Raw genomic sequence first — 23,529 nt, forward strand, 5'->3', positions numbered from 1 at the left:
CCCTACCAGACAGTCCACGTTAAATGTGTACTATCTGTGGTTCCCCGAGGACTGGATTGGGATACGCCAGTGTTGCTCGGGGACTTTCCCGTTGATGTAGGGCAACAAATTTCTATTTGGAAAAACTTTGATCAGCACTTTTCATGATCATCTGGATCCTGATGAGTTGCCCCTTGTCTGGCAACCAGTTGCCTGGTTGGCAACTACCTGGCAGCATTACTCAAAAAGTCGCCCTGTGTATCATCACCGTAACACCTTGCTAGAAGGCTGGAGTTTCGAATTTTGTTCAGTGTGTCTGCAACTGAGGGCTTGTTTCCAGTGTGCTCACATGCAGATGGTGGCTGGTCTGCTCTTGACCATCGGGTCCTCTTGTCCTAGTGGGTAATGACAGTGAGATTTTACTAGGAAAAAGAAAGGACGGCAGCATGGGAAAGGTGGATGACTCAGTATATGGCTGTATCTGCGATATACAGGAAGCCCCGCCTACCTCGTCAAAAAACAATCCCACTGAATTGGCCCAAGTTCCAGTATCGTCCTCACAACCTGGAACACACAACTGGAGGGGGAAAAAAACCTGATAACGTAACACCAAACACACCTCCCCCTTCTCTATGTTCTGGAACGTACCACATGTGACTCGGCCCCCCACCCCCCAAAACAGCTGAGCCAGGTTAACCGGAAGGCAGGCATAAAGGGGGAGCCACCATCTATCTGCTGGCTCATTACAGTCACATTTATAATTTTTCAGCTATGGTATCAGTTGACTGCAAGTGGGACTGATTTGAAATTTTGCCGTCATGATCCGATGAGTTCTTGAACTGTTTCATTGGTTATGAGTAACCCCACCAGCCCCGCGTTAATGTAATGTCTGTCGCCACAGGCCGCTGCTCGTCTGCGTCACACGGCTGGCTCCGATCCACACGGCTCCCTTTTAGAGGCACTGTTCTAGCCCCCCGTCTTTTGTTGACCGCCCTTAGTCAGTGTGCCGTTAAAAACATCAAGGGGTCTATTACAGGAGTTTTTCTTTTTTCAGTGGAACTGACTGGCTCATAAACAGGCGAGTTTTCAGTCCAGTCAGTCCCTCATGTAGTACAGCTGGCGATTGCCAGTTAATAACAGCCTCTTTCTTGGCCAGGGTTCTGTCTGTGTCAGATGTGGAGGAACGGACCTTTTGGGTCGACCACTACAGCCAGTCCCACCCTTATGCATCAACAGGTGTGCGGCCAGACACTTCCAAGAAGAGAGCTGTTATCTGTTCTGCAAATTTCAGTTCCGGAAAATGTTTTTTCAATCTGCCAATGGTGTAATGTTTCTGTGTTTGAATAAAGAAATCCAGGCTTCTTCCTTGTTGCATACTTTGGTTTTCCAAAGACATGTTGGCAGGTTCATTTCTCATTACTTAGGAAAGGAGCAGAGTGTTTCCCAAATGCATAGATGCTAACTGCCACTCCACTTGAGCCTCTCCTGGAAATGGGGCTGTTGCTCTTTCTCCATGGAAACCACCATGTTCCCAGAGGAGTGGGGTAAAGGTCTATCTGAAAAGAGTTTTTTGTTTTGTTGTGAGTTATTAAGATGATTATTGCTGTCCTGGGACTGTGGCCAAGAGCACTCTCACATATCTCTGAAAAAATTTATTATAATCAAAACAAAAGCAAGAGCTGTCAATCATATGAAGTGACCCCTGAAATTTCAGTGCATGTGGGAAGGAATCTGTTGTCAGCTGAAGTTTTGAAATCTTCATCTTTTATTGACATGTAAAACAAAGGAAGGAGTGTGTGTGTTCCTTTTGCAAAGACATATGATATCATTAAATAACACTCTAGTTTTCCTTCTATATAAGGTTACCGGATCGTTTTGAATCCAAGCTGACACTTTTGGTTATTTTATCAGACTGTTGTCGCCCCTCATTTTGGCACACACCTAATGACTTGGTGTACAGTGATATTATTACTTTGACCTGACCACATCAGATGTCTTCTGAAGTTCTGACCATGCGTGAATGTTCTGCGTGATGACATGCCGAAGGCTCAGTGACGTGCATCCACACTGACTCCATGCCAGCGTTTGGGAGTGTGGGCTGCTGGCAGCCCGGCGCCTGCTAGGATAGAGGAGCAAAACAGGAGAGCAAACTTTTTCTGATTCCACATTTCAGCTCTACGTGAAACCTTACCACTTTGCAGCACCTCTGCTTGGCTGTTTTTCACTAACAGCCCTTTGTTATGCTTACGTGACAGTGTGGCCTCCTCCCTGCCTGTACGTCCCAGGGGTGCCGGTTTGTCAGAGGTGGGAAGCATGTTTATGGAGTTTCAGTGTTCTGCTGTGAGAGAGGCCATATGGAAAGCTGTTAAGGGTACAACGCCCGCCAGTCTGTTGTGCATGCGATGGAGGTGGAAACTGCTTTCCATCGAGAGCGTGGAACAATTTCCCTTTGTTTACTTTTGTTAGAATGATGCTGTTTTTTTCACGTGGCATGTAATACATGTTATGGGAATATTCCCTTTGAAAATACAACCCACCTTTGTGTTTCCACAGAACCGTTCCAGACCCCTGACATTTGGAACATTGCTTCCGCGTGGGATAATGCATAATCCTCGTGTTGACATTAGTGCAGGTGTGACCTGACAGGGCAGAGGATCCCTTAACTGAGAAACACCCATGCAGAGGTCCTCCAGCCTACCCCAAAATACCTGAGTCACATAAGTGTGCTGACCGCTCTCAGCCCTCTGTCTGTGCTCAAGGAAGCCGATTTCTCTGTACTACTGTCAGTGGATTGACATACAAAATATTCTTTCTAGTTGGCTTCAGAAGGTAGCTTTGCTGTCGGCCAGGCTGGCAAAGAAGGCACTACTGGGCCAGGGCTTGTAGTTAGCCCAGCACCTGCTATGTTTAGAGTGATGAGTTAACATAATTTATTTTTAATACGTTTGTTGTTTTTAATTAAGTGAATGCAACACGGCTGCAGCACAGCCTGTGAGAACTGTATATACCTCTTCTGACCCTTCTAATTTACCTTGTGTATATCATATTCATATTTTTACAAATATGAATGGACGACGGCTATGCAGTTCAACAATGAAGTGTTTTCGTTAAGGGAATTTCATGTCTGAGCAACATCTGGGTCACTTGGCCTCTCCTGCATGCTTTTTCTAAGAAGATGAATAAAATGCTATTTCATGTAAAGAAAAACGGAACAAATGCCACATTTATAAGATTTTCAGTTTTACAAATTGAAAACACTAGAACCTCGTTTGAGCAACTTTGTGAAATGTGACTCATAAGCACAGTCTCAAACAGAAAATGGTTGTTATAAATACTCCCTCCCCTACTTATGGGTAAGAGGTATTTTATACCGGCACTAATTTATCGGACTGTCAGATTTGCACTTCAGTTCCTAGAGCAGGTGTGTTCGGTGTGTATGGTGACCTCTGCTTACGGGTTGCTGTTTACTCTACAAGCATACCCACACCCGTGGGTGGGGAAACATCCCTAGCACGCGCATATATGTAGTTTGAGTCACTTAGTATAAACGATTGTTAAACTTTTCTGTACCCCCCCCCCCCCCCCCCAAAAAAAAAAAAAAAAACTAAGGTGATTAAAAAGAAAGTTTTTAGCCTCCTACACAAAAACATTTCTTGGCAATAGAATTTGAGGAAAGCGAAACCGTACTTGTGGCCAAGCATTTGCCCCGTGAATCCTCAAAGACGCAGTGGGGGTTGTTACGCCGAAGGCCGAGAGTAAATGCCAAGCCACGTGGGATTAAAGGCTGCATGTTGTTCGGAAATGCCGCCTAATTCCCATGGTGCTCGGATCCACCGCTAGGTGGCGACAAGAGACCGTGGAGAAGGGAGCTGCGTCCCCACCGTGGCGAAGGGAGCGGACTGTCTAGACGCGTCGAAGCTCCTTCGGATTGATGTAACGGGGCAGGAATCTGGCAGACTGACTCATGGGCGGACCGGGACGGTTTCGGGTCTCGTCTGAAAAACAAGCTTAAGGAAACCACCTTCCTGGTGGAGGAGCGGACAGCCGTCTAGGTTCCAAACAAATAAAAAAGTATCCTTCTTTTTCTGTTTAAATTCCACTGAATTGAGATATTTCCTGCATGGACTGTTTATCAGACTGCTGCAGCCAGGCAGCCCCGATTTAATTTATTTTAATTTTATGTTCTATTAGATTGCCCCCCATGGGGCCAGACACGGCTTTCAGGCAGTCAGTGTATATTCTGCGTGTGCGTATGCGCTACGTAGGCCATTTATGACTGAACGGGTGAAGGATTTTAAAATAAAAGCTTCGGCTCTCTCGACATGGAGAAGGTTCTGGAAGCAGCTTTGTCAGCGAGCACCAGTAATTATTCTCCCGCCTCTGTGCAGCTAGTAACCGTGTCTCCACGCGCCCCCCCCCCTTTTGCCGCGAGGGCCGGCGGCCTTCCCTGCGCTTTCCCGCCCGCCGTACGCGCCTCAGTCAGCCTGCGCGCGAGAGCCTGAGTCATGGCGCGGCGCAGGGGTTCACCTAGAGGACTTCCGCCGTGAGTCAGGAACCGGGACGCCGCGTGCTCGCTCGCTCCCTCACTCCCTTTCTCTCCCTCTCTACATTTTCACGGGCTTGCCGCTTAATGGCAGCCGTGTCGCAGGAGCTAATGACGCTCTTAGTCAAACCCAGCGCAGATCGGAGCGCGGCAAAAAAGCACTTAGCTCAGAGCAAGCATAAATAAATATGTTCAAAAGAAATGATTTACAAATGACATCGAATATGTCATTTGTCTCATATATGTGTGTGTGCGTGCATATGCAGTGTGTGTGTGTGGGTGTGTATACACACACATACACAAGAAATTACCGTACATTTAAACTTATACCATAATGAAATAGGAATGAGCATACTAAGTTTAAAATGCAAGGTGATTTCTTGTCATATCAGCCCAAACCTACATAGAATATGCATTTGTGCTTCTACAACAATTGACTGCAGCATGTATTGCTTTTAAAGGTGCCAGTTATCTGTGTATATATAAAAGTGTTACATGTGTACGAGTGAACCACTTGGCCATGTTCATGATAAGCCTTGGAAGGTTGCTGTATGGCATGTTGAAAAGAGCAATCTGATGAAATGTTGAAACTGCTCTTTGCGTGTTAGTTGTGTCGCTTTCGGGGGGCCGTGGGATTAGAGTGGGTTTGTCCTTGAGGGCAGCTGGGAGACTGGAGGGGAGTGCCCATGTTGCAGCATTTGCCTCTTGCTCTGTATTATTTGCATGGTAGCCTCCAGCACAGACTGAGGTTTGCATGTGTGGGTGATTCCCTCTGTGCATGCCTCTGCTTGCAACCTGGACTTTCACAGCCAAAACTGGTCTTTTATGACTCCCATCCAGTTATTTCAATGATTTTGTCCTCTGCTTTGTGTCCAGCGAATGCATCATCCCCTGGCAGTCAGCCCCACTCCCTGTCCACTCACATGCTTTTTTTTTTCCTTTGAATTTCTTTAGCTTTTCGTCTTTAAGTGGGAATGAGTAGGGGTGTAATAGTAGTATCATCCTTTTCCACGTAGCTCTCCTCCCTTCTCCTCTTCTCCAGCAGTCTCTGCTCTCTGCTTCACTCACCCTCCCACGCTGCCACCCACGTGCATGAGCTTGTATGTGTGTGAGTGCGTGTCTCTCTGTATTCCTTTTGTTGTCTAAGAGCCCGCCTGTACACTTCTCCTCCACCACCTCCTCCCCCCCCCCCCCCACCCCATGTACCAGTCCTCAGAGGGAGCGCGTGAGCGCCGTTGTGTCACTCTCACCACTGACCTTTATGTCTGTATTACCAGTATTCTGTGTACTTCAGACTGAATTTTGCAGGAAAAAATGTTTTTCATGGTTCAGAAACCCAGCAGGCAAATGGGTCCTTCTGCAATTGTCCTCAAATACCTTTTGCTTTAACTGCTAGTCTCTTTCTCCGGTGTCAGTTCCCTCTTCCACTAAACACTATACAACCCCGTTTCCAAAAAGTTGCGACGCTCTGTAATAAAAACAGAATTTAATGATTTGCAAAGCACATAAAACCACATTTGATTGAAAATAGAACAAGGATGACATCAAGTTTTGAAGCTGAGAAATTTTTATTGTATCATGGCAAGTATGATGCCAGCAACACATTTCAAGAAGTTGGGACATGGGCAACAAAGGACTTGCTGTTGTGTAATGCTAAAACAAAACAGAGATCTGTATGCAAAGGAAAAGTGTTAAAACCAATATTGGGTAGCCGTGATCTTCGGGTTCTCAAGTGGCACTGCATTAAGAACAGAAACAATTCTATTGTCGAAATCACCTCATGGGCTCAGGAACACTTCCGAAAATCATTGCCTGTGAACACAGTAGATTGCTGCATCCAAAATGCAGGATGAAACTCTAGATACGTTTTTTTTTTTTGCATGGTAAACATGATCCAGAAATGCCACCAACTTCTCTGGGCCCAAACTCATTTAAGATCTACTGAGGCAAAATGGAAAACTGTCCTGTGGACTAACCAATCAAAATTTCAAATTCTTTTCGGAAATCGTGGACGCCACATCCTCCAGGCTAAAGAGGAGAGGGACCATCCAGCTTCTCATCAGCGGACAGTTCAAAAGCCAGCATCCGTGATGGTATGGGGCGGCATTAGTGGCTTAGGTAGCTTGCACATCTGGGAAGGCACCATTAATGCTGAACGATATATATACAGGCTCAGGAGCAACACATCCTGCCGTCCAGACACCTTTTTCAGGGAAGGCCTTGTGTATTTTAGCAAGACAATGACAAACCGCATTCTGCACATATTATAGCAGCATGACCCCATAGTTAGAAGAGTGCGGGAGCTGGACAGGCCTGCCTGCAGTCCAGACCTGTCACCCACTGAAAATATTTGGCGCATCATGAAACGAAAAACACAACAAAAGAGACCCCGAGCAGCTGAAATCCTATATTAGGCAAGAACGGGACAAAATTTCACTTGTAAAACATCCATCAACTGGTCTCCTCAGTTCCCAGTCGTTTACCACCGTGTTGCATCACCTCTTCTTTTAACACTCTGTAAACAAGCTGTCCCAACTTTTTTTCAACATGTTGCTGACATCAAATTCAAATTGACTATATATTTGTCATAAAACATGTTGTCTTTGTTCCATTTTCTAATAAGCATGGGTTTGTAGAATTTGTAAATCATTGCATTCTATTTTTATTTACATTTTAAACAAGTTTTTTGAAAACGAGGTTGTACATGTAGCCAGTGTAAAGAGCATGCTGGGTAGCACAGTGGCTCACTTTTGTATTACATCTGCAATGGGCAGGCGTTTCTGTTACATTCACAGAAGTTCCTTTTCCTTGTCATAGCACTTCTTAGAAAACATACTTGTTTGAAAGTGTGCTGGTCTTTACTGGTTTGCCCCAGGGGCACAGAGTTCTGCAGTACTGCTTGGAAAGACTCCTGTCAAATTGAAAGTGTCCTTGCTTTGGATTAGTCGTCAGTTTCATTCTGCTAAGAACGAAATGGGCTTTAAAAAAATGGTCTGAGTTGTTTCCTGCCCCATCGAAGTCCTTGGGGTTACAGAAACTGGTACAGACACCTATTCAGTAAAAACCTTAAGAAGGCCATTATTTTTGCATGTTTTTCCGAGATGCACATTAAAACGTAACATCTAACGTATCACATAAAAATATCATTACTCCTTTTGAAAAATCAGCTGGTATTACTTTTTATAGGGCCCCAGTTATAGTTGGTTGGTTAATGAGGGACTCTTGTGCCCTGGATATAGATATATCAATATATATAACCTGCACTTTAAGTCAACTTATATCGAAGTATAATGAGAGAAAGTCTCGGTCGAGGGTTATTTTGTCTGTAGGCGTCACATAAAACTGCTGAAGCTTTTCTTTTTTTTTTCTGTACCTTATTTTTTCCCCCACATACTTTTTGGGCTCATACTCTCCATGCATACTTTCTGTGAGCTAGTTGTCTGGGCTGTCTGTATGTGGCCAGCCTGTACCTGAGCAACTTTGTTCCTCACTCTGTTAACGTTGTTAAGGTTATGACTCAACCCATAGCCCTAAGAAAGATCCTGAGAGCTTTGCATGGGAGATGGCAGGAATCCTGCCATCCTTTCTTTTGCGTATGACTGGGCACCGGCTAGCGAGAGTGGGGGTCTTATATGTGTGGGAATAAGCATGTACGTGTGTGTGCGTGTCAGGGAGCGCATACGTGTGCTAATGTGAGGATGTTCAAAGCACATGCACGGCCTGCCTTCCCCTAGAAAACGGAGGTGTTAATGCCAGCAGCGTACCATCGCCCCCCGATGCCGTGCTGGGAACACTGGGCCTGTGTGCGGCCGCCCTGGATGCCAGCTGGTGTAACCGCTGATTCCTGACATTTTTCAGCCATGCAGGCGTTTACTATTAATAGCCTCTCTTCAGTCCGCCGCTCAGCATGGAGTCGCGCCCGCCCCGCCCTGAAACTCTCTTATGAAACACGTTTTCCAGCGGGCCACTCCGCAGGCATTAAATGTGGTGCCGCCGGGGGGGGGGCGACGCCTGACAGACACAGCCAGAATACGGTCACCGTGCATCACCTGGGCGAGCAGGCCGTGTTTTTGGCAGGGTTTTACCCTCCCGTGTAGCACAGCTGCCCACAGCAGAGTGAGGGTTTGGAGTGCATCAAGCAGAGCTTTAGTCTGGTCAGCGCTGATCCTGTCTGCTGTGCTGCTGGGAGTGACGTCTCCTGTACAAGACTTAGCTGCCTTTGCACTTGTGTTCATGAGCGGTAGCAGGATCTCACGTGGATTTACTCTTGCTTTTCAACGGTGTCACAGGCGGTCAGTATTCAAATGAGGGAAGAGAATTGTGGCTAATTTCAGGCCTCGCATGAAAAGGCAAGAATTGCAGAAACTTTTAACAGCCACAGTACTGTCAGCGAGTTGAGGCACGCCACACGTGTCACATGTTAGTGTAGTTTTAGCCTGCGTGCTGTCAGGGACCGGGAGGGGGGGTGTGGGGCCTCTTTAAAAACTGAAGGTTTTTCCCTGGTCACTGATGTCATTGTGTATTATATACCCTGTGGCCTTTAAAATAACGTCTTCCATAATTAAAAAAAATGCTGTAATGTATGCTAACTATTGCACTTGTACATTTTTGTGGCATGAATCACTCTAGATACTCGTACATAGTTAAATTGTTTACATAGTTTACATTTTTAATAAATGCTCCCCCCCCAATCCCAATAGTTAGCATCTGTCCTGAACAAAAGCTTCCAGGGATCTTTGGGCCACATTGCAGACATTCCTCTCTCTTTAAAGTGGACATGCCTCTGAATAGCATCAAAGCTTGTTTCCACGCATCAAAAGATTCTTCTGTACCAAGCATTAGTCTGTTTAACCTTCAGACCAGTATGGATACGTCTCTTTCGTTGAAAGTGCCGATTTAAGTGGTTCACATTCAACGTAACATTTTATTTTCCTTACTGAAAAGTCTTAGACATAACTGTGAATTTGTATCCGGAAAAAGCAACGTTAACTCTAATCGGACTGTTTAATTGATTACCCCAGAATGTCTGTGCATGTTTTAATTTAGTACGGACTTTGTTGTCAGTCCCACCCTCGCCACATCCCTGTCCCTCCCTGCCATATCCACAAGCCGCCTTCACACACACAAATATGCCCGCCAGTAATGAAGGAAATATTCAGAATGATTTTCAGCTGCGGAAAAAAAGTAGTAAATACAATAATACCAGCATCTCTTGCAGGATGTGCGGTGCCCACTGTGGCCAGCTGTGCATCACTGTCATTCTTATTACCCAGTTACCTAAGCACGTACTTAAAATGGAATGGCGGTAGTCCATTTCCAAATTGAAGCTTGTTTTGTACGTGTTTTTTTTTCTCAACAGTAAAAGGAGCATCTTAAAAAACATGCTGTTTTTTGCAGAATGTTCTTTGCTGTTCCTGTTCAGGCTGAAGGGCCTGTGCTGCATTCGTTTTTGTTCCGCACTGTCTCCAGCCACTTAATGCTGCTGCTGCCATCTCGGTGGCCCATCAATGGCCTTTTATGCAGAGAGCGAATGGCAGCATGCGATGACTAACTCTGTTAGGACCACGCCAATGAGAGTCTCTTGTCGACGTTTTGCTTTACCTTTTGTCACTTTGGGGATGATCATTTTGTTCCTAACAGTATTCCTGCATCTTCTGCAGTGATTTCCACCACCCTCTCCCCCTCCCCGACCCCCCCCCCCAAAAACACAGATCTTTGATTTATGTCATACTTTGCATTCAGCTGGGACCCTTGTGACTGCTGAGGCCTGGTGGTCAGCTGAACTGTGTGGGCAGCACTGTGCTCAGTGTGAATCAGCTGCCCTTTTTTACTATGGAAAAACATGGTGCAACCAGCCAGCCTGTTAGATTTCAAATTGTGGCCCAGTTTTTATAAACAGGCTGTCCCACTGCCCTGTTAAGGGGTTCCAAGAAGAGTTAAACCACAGCAGAAATACAGCACTTAGCTGACGATGGGGGTTACAAAATAATCAGGCAGCCCCTTATGAAGAGTATAAACCAGGCAGCAGTTTAAAACTGACAGGGCAAGCTGAAGGGTAAAACCTGCCTAAAGCAATATTAAAACAGAGGCTGCTGGCCAAGTGAGAGAGTGAGTCAGCAGTTTTTTGTGTAAAGAATAAGCCTGGGTACTGCCTTCATTTCCTAACTATCCTAACTGTCTTAGCATAAATACACGTGTCGTTCCTCTATGCCCTTGGCTCCACTGCGAATGTTTTTTGACATGATAAATGATATTCATTTTCGTTTTGTTTATCCATCCTACCCAGTACAGGGTCGCAGTGAACCCAGAGCCAATTCCTGGAAATGCAGGCAGGGGACACCCTGCATGAGATGCCAGTCCATCACAGTTTGTTTATGTGGCTATTAATGGTATCAGTGATGTAGCAGCAGTAGTAGTAGTTGTGATACAGCTCTGTTGTGCTGGGTGTCCCAGCTCGATTTCCTGTTTGTTCCAGTTTGTTAGAATGACATACACAATGCATATTGACAGAACCAAGCATGCCTGACTTGATGTTGCTGTCGGTGCAGCTGTGGTATTTTGTGGTAGTTTATGTTTCCTTGGAGAATGGGCTTACGGTGCCCAAGGAGAGCATGCCACGCCAAAGAGGACACGTTCCTCCAAAGGTTCCGCGTCAACTCCCCAGGCGTGGCATCCCGCAGGCGCGGCACCCTGGATCGCAGCGGTAGCTCGTAGAAACCAGTTTGCAGTCGCGTGCTAAGCTTGAATTTATCACCTGGCCAATGTATCCCTCCCCCCCAACTCTGTGGCATTGGCTTTAATTTTGCTTTTTGGTTCCAGAGGTGTAGCTTTCATGTCTTTCTGAGAACAGGATGCAATAAAAGACTGAAAACACCTCTGTATTTGCTACCTGGTGACTGTTATAACACGGGTTGGTTAAAAGGCAGAGCTTGGCAGGCCTGCATCTGCAGCTTCTCGTGCAGGTCAGGTCTGCGTCTCCTTTAGTGGATTTAGTGCATCACTGCATAGATGGACATTACGGGCCAATGTTTAGATTTAAACATTACTGTTTCCTAAGAGCAAGCTGGATTTAGGCAGCCACATTATTCTGGCTCTCCAGCCTGATTCCCAGTCATTTCAAGTCGGCTCAAATTACCTGCTGATGCTATATCAGAGCCTGTGTTCCCAGCCTGAACTTTGGTATTAAACATCAAGGGTCATCAAAATATCTCCAAGCCTGCAGGGCACTCACCGCTTGTGTGTGTGTCTGTGTCTGTCTGTCAGTCAAAAAGAGGAGAGCAAGATGGGATATGCAAAAGCTAAAGAATGTACCTGTGCTTGTACTTGTAGAAACAGCAAATAGTACAAATCATTTCTTTTAAGCACATACTGTTCAGTATGGTACATAGGTCTGTTTTAGAGGTAGTTTCAATTACTGTATTTCACCTGTGTTATCGTAATTGTGAATAATATATGTAGTTTTCTCCAAATTACCCTCTCTAGATGGGTAATGATGTTCAGTATTATTTGTAGCTGAGTCCCTTAGTGCTGATTAGAATGAAAAGTGTCCTTTGGTGCTATTAGTGGTTATTATCCTGATTAAAGAAAGTGACCTGAAATCTGGTGGTGCCATCTGATGGGTTTTTTTTCAATGGAACATTCTAGTTAATCTTTTCAGTTTAATGTAACATCGTGTTATGTCAATTTAGCAAGTTGCATCTCATTTTTTGCATTTGCAGACTGGTTTCACATCGCAAATCGTGGAGATTCCCACCCGGGCTCAGTATTGGAATGCTGACCAACATGCTGCTTTTAATTTCTGCAAGTTGTGCTACGCCTGGTTACTGTGTGATCACTCCCTGTGTTTCTTGGGTGTTCTTTGCATCTAAGGGGTGTTGCTACCCTGATTGGAACGTCAGTATTGGGGATAAGAGCTAGAGACTTGGAGCGATTTAGGTACGTCACCTGATTTGCTTAAAACAACAACAAAAAAAAAAACTTTCTGGGGCTTAGTTGACACACTTGTGTTTTTGTTGCCATGGTGTTCCTCTGCGTATTGATGAAAGACCCCAGATCCCAGGGCCAAACTGAATGTGGTGTCGGGACTGTGCAGGCCCTCGTTAGCCAGATCAGCCCCAGGGTCTTCAGGCTGTTAGCTGATCTTCCTGGGGGGCCGGGTTCCCACATTCTCACCTTGGGGATATTCACCCGCTCCCCCCCCCCCCCCCCATTACCCCTACTTAATGTCAATGTCCTTTAATGCGTATTTCTGCCTTTTTCAGTGTCTTGTCTGCATTTGTAACATCCGTGTAACATTGCGTGCGTGCACCTGTGTGCATGTTCTGTTTTTCCACACTTGTGGGGTCATTACAAGCATAACTCATGAGAAATTGACCTTGCAGTGGGAGGCCATCCATACCCCCCTTGTAATGGGCCTTTGCTGTGTGTGTGTGTGTGTGTGTGTGTGTGTGTGTGTGTGTGTGTGTGTGTGTGTGTTACGCAAACTAAAAGTGCAGAGAAGTGTTGAAACTTCTGTCTTCTTGCCCCCCTCTCCCAGTGTTTCGCTTCTGCTGTTTGTCATTCGCCGTCCCCGTTCTTTTCAGTGGGAAGTCCCCTCTGTGTGTGTACAGGGATCTTATAGGCACGTGCCTCTGCAAGCCCACCACCCCCGTGCACTGTGCCCTCTCTCATGCCCTGTCCATGAGGTGTGAACCCCAGGGGGCCATGCTCCTACCCTGAGTCCAGGCAGCGGCTGTTAGACCTAACACCTGCCCCCGGGTCTTGGCCTCTGTTCCCATGGCTGGCAGGCCCCCCACGACCCCAGCATTTGGGGGTAAAGAAGCGGTCGCCCTCCAAATCAGAAAAGCAGACGTGCTGAGGAGTGCTGTGCCTCTCACGCCTCCTGCTGAAACCGAACATCAAGCGTGCCTCATGTGCTTTATACATCCTGAACTGTAGTAGGCGCCATATTGTCCCTGTGGCCCTTCTCTTCATCATAACAATTTTGAATAATGTAATGCAGTGTTAATGATGTTTCAAAATCTGTACATCTGCTGTCCTTTTTCTATATTTGAATATTATAATTGAATATCAATTAGTGGAAGCAGTCAGGAAGTGCTGTGCATGCTACAGAGTTCTTAAATATATCTGCTGTTTTGAATTTTGTGTCTACCGGCTTTTTTAAACAAGGTTTCAAGTTATGACCTGTTTGCTGAGACAGCAGCAAAAAATAGGTCTCTTATTTACTGGCTCTGATAGATAAAAACGTGTCCTCCCTCACACCAGAAATGTGCTTTTTTTTGGACAGGCACTCAATTGGGCCCATGTGATCTCTCACTTGATCAGCCCATTATCTTCCCAGAGGGTTTGGTCAGGTGATGTTGTCTGCACATGGAACGAAGCCGGGTGACCTCTTAACAACTGCTTCTGGTGTCACAAGCACTGCCTGCATTCATGAAACACTTGACTGTATTTTAATGACTGAATGATATTGACCAGTGCTGCACCGACCCTGTCAAATAAGCTGCGGCAGCAGCAGTATCACCTTAAATGCAAAATGCTAAGAAATGCCAGGCAAATAATTCACAGTAATGGCAGCTCTCATTGAATCACATGACCAACATGATTTAATGCCCTTAGGTTCACGTGAATGTCTGAGGGTTTCTCTGGGGACAAAGCATGTACGTGGTCTGCGTTCAAGGACCTGGTAGAGTTTCCTACGTAGGCAGTGGCCTTTAAAAAAACCACTGAAAAACAAAAAAAAAACAGGGTTTCTGGGACTGACTCTAGTCTTTGGAGGGTACAACACATGACTTATCCCATCCTAGGAACAACCCAACTGGAGGCTTGGTTTAGGAGCAGTTTGACATTCAAATCTAAGACAGATTTGGGACTTGTTTACTTCTCTGGAGGGCCTTAAATTCACAAAGGCTACAGACACCAGGAGAGGACTAGGCCCAGGTCTCCCCCTTATTCTGTGCTCTCTTCCAGTCCCATTCTTAACATGTCATCTTTTTATTAATTTGTCAGTATGTGGCAATTTTGAAATCTGCTGCCAAAAGAATGACTTGCAGTGCATGCTTTGGTATGCTCATGTGTCTGATGCTTTATGTATCAGCAGTCTGTGGTTCAGTCCTGTGCTGTATCTTGGTCAAAATGTGCAGTTGTATAGTTAAAACTGAACTGGGTAGAATGGCAATGCAGTTTGGGAATGAGTTAAAGAGCTTTTTAGACGTATAAGGCACAGTGAATAAGAAGTTGCTGTTTCTAGCCCCTAAACGCCATAAAAAGTGTTAATGTCAGCACTCCTGTTAATCTGTTCTGAGTGTGGTATTTCACACAGGCAGCCAATGGCTTCTAGCACCCAACGTGAATTCAAATACCATGTCTTTTTCCTTCTGTATATTGGCTGTTGTGCTGATTTAACATCACCGTGATTTAAATGAAAAATACTGTTAAAGCTTTTAATTGACTTTAAATGCATGATGATATTTCCTCCAAATGACCATGTTTCTCACAAATAACCAGCAGCCGTGTGGCGTAATTTAAGTCTCGTTCCTCGGTGTGAACCCAGGGTGTAAAATCTTGCGATTTTGGGAATGGGGGTTGGAGTGTTTCACACCTGTGCAGCTGAGGAGCTGGGGGGGGGGGGGGGGGGGGGGCTAGGGATCAGTGGGGTCAGGGTGAGGTGCAGGGTGGGTAGTAGGCCGACCATGGGACAGGCAGTTTTATTTATTTGTTTTGGAAAGTTCATTCATGTGAACAGTCTTGGTTTTCTGTACCAGGATACAGGTGTGAAAACTTGTTTAAACACCAGTTTGTTGTTCTGCATCAGCAGATCTGACCCTCTGGTATGGAAATTGAAGCAAGGGGCTGGGTCTACCAAGAACTGTACAGGGGGCCTCCTGGTCCGGTTATTAACAGCACTGCGCCATGTTATAAGTAGATCTCAATCAAAGTTGTAATTAAATCTTAATTTTTTTCTGTCCATGTAATTTTAGTAGAAGATGCACATTGTGTAATATCTTTTTTTTTCTCAAACGTTTGAATGTGCAGAGTAATAAACCAACACACTACACATTATCACAGATGCCTTTTTAATGTTAATACCCCTGGGAAGCTGAGTTATCGTAATGTGTGACTTTCAAGGGGGTTTTGTGATCTTTACAAGCTGCTTGTTCTTGGGCAAGCACATCTTAAAGAGGACATACTGACCCTTGTGACAGTCACTCAGCGGTCATAACAAAGTGTATGGGAGTGTCCCTCTGAGTGTCCTGATCTGTTTTTAGACAGGCCTCTTATACATCAGAGATGCTCTGTACTCTACTTATTGTTCAATGGGTTCTTCATGTTTCTGCTGCTGCCTAAATCCAGGGCTAGAGATTATTTCTTTTGAAGAGACTAAGTATTGTGAATTATTCCCAGGTCATGATCCAGTATTAAGTCCCTGTTTAACCAAGTATGATTTGCTAGGGGAGGGCCTCCCTGTTTTAGGGCCGATATACTCCAACATCCCACAGAGGGGATGCTTGTCGTCTTTCTTCCACACAACACCTGCGACAGAGCCAGCCAGCCACGTACACTACTCTGGGAAGAATTTGTCTTTTTGTGCAATCTCATATGACCTGTGTGGCTTATTATGCACACGGGCACAAGTTCAGCATGGCCAACTTAACTGGTTCTGCCTTCTGTGTCCCTCCCCCAACCTGCTTGGATTTTTACAACCTTTTCGGGATGCTGATTGGATTCATTTCCCTTGCTTTAGGGTGTACTCACACTAGCTGATACATACTATACCGGAGCATATTTGACCCCCCAAAGTCCAGTTTGTTTGACTAGTGTGATCGCTTCGTACCATGCCCTGGCCCACTTGGAAAGGTGGGCCAGAGAACAATTAGTTGGACTTTGGCACGGTACCGATGTAGTGTGATCGCTAGCTGTGCCCGAGTACGGAACAGAGACATGACGTCAATGATATGACTGACAGACGCATACGCACATGTACATTATACGTGAACTGAACCTGGAAGAAACCGATTGGGTCGGCTGTAGAAACTGCATTTTTTTTCCCCCCAAAATTCAGTTGAGAAAAAATTGTATGTTAGGAAAGTATTGGGGGCCTTGTTAGGAGAGGGGGGTTAGTATGGTCATGATTCATTGCAGGGATTTTGAGAGGGTGCTGTGCTAATGAATGGGGAAAAAACATGCGCACACAAAATTGTAAAACATTTCTTCTGTGATGAAATTGATCACTATTACTTTCCACTGTAAAAAAGGAAAGTCGTGAACTGATAATGTAGGTGCCCATAAAGGTTACCACAGTTCCTTCTGCTTTCTTCTGATCATGTGCTCATTAAGCATAAAACAAATTTCCCACACAGTGAATTATGTTTGAATATCTAACTGCTTAAAACACAACATAGCGTAATAACCTGTAGGTAAAGATGCTAGTTTGACGTTAATTAACATAGCCTGTTTGCAATAATATATATACTTAAAGTCTGAGACTGGCACTTAGCACATTTCTCATAAGCTTATTAGATGGGGGTCTAACCTTTACATTGGCATTTCTTGTAAGGAGTCTTTGTGGCGGGTGACATCCACCCACCATTCAGAAATTCATGTTCTGGTTCACCTTCCCCTAGTGCAGCATTCGTAGATTGCATTATTCCAGTAACAGGTCAATCAAGATCAACAGCACTTCGCACTGTAAAAAAGGATAACGACAACTGGTGAATTTGATCTTATTCCTGTATCACTCTTCAGTTATTTTCTTCAGTTTTTTTCTGAGGCATGGGAAAAAATAAGCTGGTCAGATTGGTGTTCGTGGGCGAACTGGTACCTGGAAATCATGTTCATAAGCTGTAGATAAGGATCTCCTCTACAAAACATGAAAATTGTGATTAATACTCTTAATGCTTAATCTTGTATTAATTTCATCTGCATGACTTATGAGTCCCTTATGACCCTTTGATTTTCTGCTATATTAGAAATAAAGCATTTGAGGTAATCGATGTTCTGTAAAACTGACCAAATCACCGGTAATGATTTGGTTTCACTGGCCTAAGTATGCCATGATCTACTTGGCTGTAAAAAGCACCAGTTGGTGCAGATTTACAAGGATTTAAAAAGTAGTGTCTGGGTGAACTACATTTAGACAAGATTTATCATATTTGAAATTGGATAATCGAGAATCTGGGGGTTTCTCATTAATTTGGGGGCCAGAGAAACTCTTGCTTGCCTTCGTCTTCTGACTCAAAGGACACCTAGCATCAAAACCAGAGTGCTTCTGATAAGAAGCCTGGAGTTCGCGGAGCTGAGCTTCCCTTCGCCTCGGTGCCCTTTTTCATCAAAGTGACATGACTGAGGCTCACGGTTTGCTTGCTGGAAATGTGCACTCTGAATCAGAATGAAGAAGGGGTGTTCACTTAGAGAGTGGTCTGCCAGTGGTGTCACCTTTTGCTTTGACGGGTCTCAGCTACTCTCACTTTTTGTCATTGTTTCTCGTTATTTTGCCTAATCATTTTTGTACACAGATTAATAGTTAGTCAGTTTACTTAATTCTTATGGTTTTTATTCTGGTGTTTGGCTCTTGCGGTGATATTTATGGAGGGAGTTTCCCCCCCTTAACCGCCACTCTATGAGGACCGTGAGTTCCTGTGATCAGAGAGATTTTTGCTGGACGCCTTGCCCCCTCTGTCTGCCAGCCTAAAGCAACAGACCCACTGCCTAACCCTGACCCCGTCCCGTTTGCCGCTTCCTTCTTGATCTCTGTGTGTATCTTTCCCTCCTTCCCATGCCCTTTCATTCTTAAATCACAGGCACCCTCCCCTTCGCAATGTACACGTCTCACACAAATTTCCTGTCCAATTACAAACGGGTGCCGAATATCCATTAATAAAATTACAGCCTGCTGCACTTCGCTTAAATCCAGGGTCGTACCACACACCATTTATTTCTACAACATTGTTAATTGGGTTTCACTAATATTACTGTCTTGTCGACAGATCAGCAGTGGAATGTGTTGCTTTCACAGATCAGAGTTTGACTTCAGGGCTGTTATGAAATTATAGTTTGAATGTATGCAATGGGCACATAGGAACTGGGAAACATTACAAATGTAATTGCAGTTTGTCAGTTATTAGGCTACACCAGGATTTATATAGCTCAGATGCCAGCTGTGTTAGCTAAATACAAACATTTTAGTACTGTCTTGTAGCATCTTGTCACTCTCCACTGGAGGCAGGATCTCCTTGCTATGGGTTTTCTAAATCAGGCTGCTGTGTTCAGGCACTTTCTCGACCTGAAACTTCTGTAGCTTCTGTAGACCACTTTCATGTGTCGCTTTCACGTCAAACAGGTACTGGGACCTTTACTCTAAATAAGCATGGAAGAGGCAAAAAAATTTGTAGATTAAACTTCACACAAAATTTCATACGAAGCTGCACTGTCATACCAAAATAATGAAAGATAAATGAGTCATTTTGTTAGTTATTTGTTAGTTATTGGGGGGATCAGTCCCAATCAAAATGGGACACAGCCTTTTATTTATATTTTCTTCATATGTCCCGTGCCATGTTTGTGATTCTTATTAAATCTGGCCAGCAGATCTAACTTTTGTTTTCCACATAACATAAAAGGATGTAATGTTATCCTGCTAATAAGCATCGACAATTTTCACCACCGACACAAGCAATTTTGATGGTTAGTAATTGAATTTTCAGATGTAGACATATGGAGACCCAAGCAAAAAAAAGTATTAATTGATGCATTAAGTGTAATTGGGGTACAAAAAATAGTTCCATGTGCTTAATTCTATTTCTCTATTCTTCCATGTAACTTCCAAGTTAGTACCTGTGCTTGTGGTCAAGCAGTCTGCAAGCTATGGCTGGAAGTGCCTCCCCAGTTTGAATGGGAAGTACCTAGTCTGGAGTTAGGTACTAAAAAAGGGTTCTGGAACTGCCTCCAAGGAACTTCCATCAGGCAGATTTTCTGCAGTGTGAACGTGACAAAAATTCCTGGTTCCAGAAAAAAGTTCCGGCGGTATGAAAGCGCTTTCTCTTATCGTATGGCTTTCCTTTAGTGATACACTTTGTTGTTACACAGTCAATTATATAGACTGAAGATCCCCAGCATCTTCATTGATTATATAAACTGATAGAGAAGCTCCTACACTAGGAGGATGTCTAAGAGAGATTTGGGTGAAGGTATAGAAACCCATCACTCCTACTACTTGATCATCATGAAATCTGTTTCCTCCAGATCTGTTTCCTCCATACCTTTTGGAGCGTGTGCTATATTTAAGCGTAGATTGTACTGCTACAGATTGCGGAGGGGGAGACCTCGGCGTCTCGTGGGACAGTCCCCGGAGTGACGTTGGCACGCAGAAAGTGCCTCTCTGAAGAGACAGTGGGTGGCAGGGCGTTCACCAAATTCCCAGCAAACAGTTATTGGCACAGGAATTGGAGCAGAGAGTAGGCGGCTCGCAGTTCTCCAGCGACTGACTGATATACTGCAGGACGGAAATGATCCAAAGGGGACTCTGCTCGGTCGCAGGGCATGCTGGTGTCAGGGTGCAGGGAGCAGAAATTTTGCTCAATCCAAGTCCGTCACAATTCCAGACCAAATGGGCCTTAGAATCACATGCATGACCACCATGGTACCGTTCTGCTCTTGATCGCGGAAAGGAGGCCAAACGGTGGTCTGGTGTCAGAACCCACAGCCGTGGAGAATGGAGGAGTAAATGTGTAGCAGTGGCCTTGAGCACTTTCCACAGTGTCCTCATGGGGAAGTGGGTCTGCATCCAGTTTTCATCCTGCAGCTTACAAACAGCCCCCGCTTATAGTCTTCTTAATGACCCCCCCACACACGCATACACACACAAGCTTGGAAACAGTCATGCGGCGCTGTTAACGCATGCAAGCAGGTAGGCGGGGCTGTGTTAACAGCCGCAGGCGGAGAGCTGCCGTGGCGCTAGCAAGTTTCCCCTGGCAGTGACGGCAGGGTGGGCCTTTGTGCCGGGCTGCTGACGTCCGTACTGTCACTCTCAGTGAGGTGGTGGGCAGTGTAGAAGCAGGCTTCTGGCATGTACATTCATCACAGCCCCTGCCCCCACCCATACCATCCTCGAGGCTGCAGTCAGTGCGTACAAAGGTCCGGCCTCGTACTCCATGGGGTGCCGCCGTGCATCCGAGTTCTCCACGTTCTGCCAACCGGCATTATGCACAAACTGGAAAACATCTGCAGGGTGTGTGTGTGTGTGTGTGTGTGTGTGTGTGTGTGTGTGTGTGTGTGTGTGTGTGTGTGTGTGCGTGTGCGTGTGTATTGTATTGAATATCTTTTAACAGCATGCATGGCCCTTCAAACTTCCCTCTCCCATAGTTTTGTTTGATGTGCAGTCTGTCCCATGCCCCTAATGTCCCCTATTCATCATGTATTCGTCAGTCCCCTCCTACCCCACACTGCTGAGCCCCATGTCGGGTTTTTGCATCATCCTTGTGTGCATGATCCTAAATGAGGCATTCGTTAAATTAATTGCAGCTCCGAACTGTGTCGTATGCACACACGCATCATGTTACTGTCGCAGATCCCGCACCACATCCCGAGCTGGTTAGTGACCAAAATGAGGCCAGTCTTTGTTTACCCGGAATTTGGGAAGCGGAGGGACCGGATCTGGATAAGAGAACCTTGTTTGAGGAAGGAGAATGAACTTCATGGGAGGAATTTTAATGGTTTTACAGCACTGTGTGAATGTGAGAGAAAGCATGTGGGAACTTGGTCCGACTGCAGCCTGCACCCTTGGGTTGCTTCCTTAACTTAGTCTGTCCTGTGTAGCTTTACAGACTCCTAGTTTTGCTGAGTAACAAACACTGGCAATTACTCTGCACTGCTGCAGATGACTTGAGCGCACCTTGCAGGTTGCAGTTTTGATGGTCGACGGGCGCCGATCCAGGCACCGTCAGCCTTCTTGGCGGCTTTTCGCAATCAGGCAGCAGAGGCGGAGCGTGGGGGGGGGGGCTTCTGTCACAGTGACGCCACTCACAGCTGAGGGGGATTGCCCGACGCATGGGCGCAAAGCTGCCTCACGCCGCTTGGTTAGTGAACCGCTCCCGTGGTCTGCTCAGACGTCGCGGGTGCATCTCGCCCACAATTGTGTCTCCCACCCACCCCCCCCCCCCCCGTGTGGGTTTTTTGACCAATGACGGCGAACGGAGAGGGATTCCTCGGTTGTGGGTTTCTGATTCTGTCATACAGTACGCTTCATACTGTGGAAAGGGCAGTGTCGCGGGGCTTTCCCTTCAGTGGGGGCGTCACTGTCCCTTTCTTTGCACCCTCGGCGTCACCTGCACTAAACAGATAATCGCATAACCCAAGTGTCATCAAAGGCTAATGATGTCATTGATTGCCTGAGGATCCCAGTCTTTCAGTGAGCAGTTTTCCCCATATAAGGGAGAACAGCCCCCGTGGGATTTTCTGAAGTGCTTTATGTGAATATCACTGATTAGTGGGGATCCTGCAGCAGCACTGCACTGTGGGGGGTGGGTGTGGGAGTCTGTCACTGTGGCTCCCCCAACCTGCGTCAGCCTCCCCCTTCACCCATGGCTTCCCGTGACCTTTTGCTTCTTCCCAGCCTTGCCATGCCCCTGGCCCACTGTCAGAACTCGCACAGTAAAACCTTGGTCAGGCTTCAGTGAAATGAGTGTTTGTTTTTTCCAAGTGACAGTTATCTGCAGCCTGTAGGGCATTACATATCACTTGCCGCCATGCTGGTGATCAGGTAGCCTTTGTTTCCCTCCATAGATGTTTCCCTATACAGTCATGCGAACCCTGTATACCGTATATGTCCGTCACAGATCCTCCCACTTCCTGTTCTAGTTCCTCCTCTGCCCATATATGGTTTTTTTCTGCACAGTTGGGTGAAGGTGGTTCGTCATGGAGCTTCCCTCCCACATCCTCCTCCTCTAATTCTCTCTCACTCTCTCTCTCTCTCTCTCTCTCTCTCTCTCTCTCTCTCTGTGTGTTTGCTGACTGCTTTTGCCTAGCGGTGCCTGCCTCTGCACTGAATAAATGATAATGATGATGTCTGCCTATCACCTAGGCCCTCTGCACATTCCACTCCAAGTAGGTCGAGGGTCTGCTGCTTGTGTCACAGGATTGCCCCTCGAGTGCATAAGTGGTTCTGAATAGCACTTTACCTGACACTGATACTTGGGAACCCACACTGTCTCCCCTTCTTGCATGTTATGTAAATGCACATTGCATTGCCAGCTTCTGAAAAATGGACATTCTGAGTCGTACTGTATACCGTGGACAGACGGGCAGAAAGTGGAGCTGGAGGTCTTGTTGTATCTGTGCTTTTCCATTATTGATCACACTGTGCTACGCGCTCCCTGCAGCGCCCCCTGCAGCGCAGCAGTGTTCTGGGTGGAGAGCTGGGCCACGGGTGTGACACCGCACTTCTTATATATACCCTCTGATATTTCTTCTTGACTCTAGTATAGAGTATAAAAGCAGGTCACAGTATTGCAGGATGCTGATGTTCACATCGCCCTGCTTTCTCTCACCTTTCTCAAGGGAGGGATGTTGTGTTTTGTTGCATGGTGAAAAAAGCTGCTAGACCAGAGATCCCCAGGTCCAGTCTTAGGGGCTGAGAATCCAGCACGGTTTGCAGATTTTCCTGTTCACTTACTGAACCTGGTAATTAGCTGATATTGGTGTGTTTCAGCAGGGAAATCCTCAAACTGTGTTGGATTCTGACCATTCAGGACCAGAATTGGGGAATACTGTGGTACATTCATGGACAGAGGTGAATAGGTCCAGAAATTAAAAATCTGGACTAAAACTAAGATTTTGTTTCAACCGAACAGTTGAGTATAAAGAGTGACTGTCACAGAGTACTCAGCTGGTTGGTTGAAACAAAATCTTAGTCTTGGTCTGGATTTTTACTTTCCGAACTATGCATCTCTGTTTATGGAAAAGAGGAGGCATGTTTTGATCCCAAAAGGAGGGTTAGCCGCTGTCATACAGGG

The 23,529-nt window shown here is 45.7% G+C and overlaps 1 protein-coding gene across 1 annotated transcript in view; it reads left to right on the top strand.

Annotated features, from left to right (window-relative positions):
- The window catches only part of gng7 (guanine nucleotide binding protein (G protein), gamma 7), a 63,622-nt gene that overhangs the window by 16,637 nt on the left and 23,456 nt on the right, over positions 1-23,529 (top strand). The gene's annotated exons all lie outside the window — the stretch shown is intronic.

The sequence above is a fragment of the Brienomyrus brachyistius genome, chromosome 15 (assembly GCF_023856365.1).
Source record: "Brienomyrus brachyistius isolate T26 chromosome 15, BBRACH_0.4, whole genome shotgun sequence".
In the NCBI taxonomy this organism is placed as follows: domain Eukaryota; kingdom Metazoa; phylum Chordata; class Actinopteri; order Osteoglossiformes; family Mormyridae; genus Brienomyrus; species Brienomyrus brachyistius.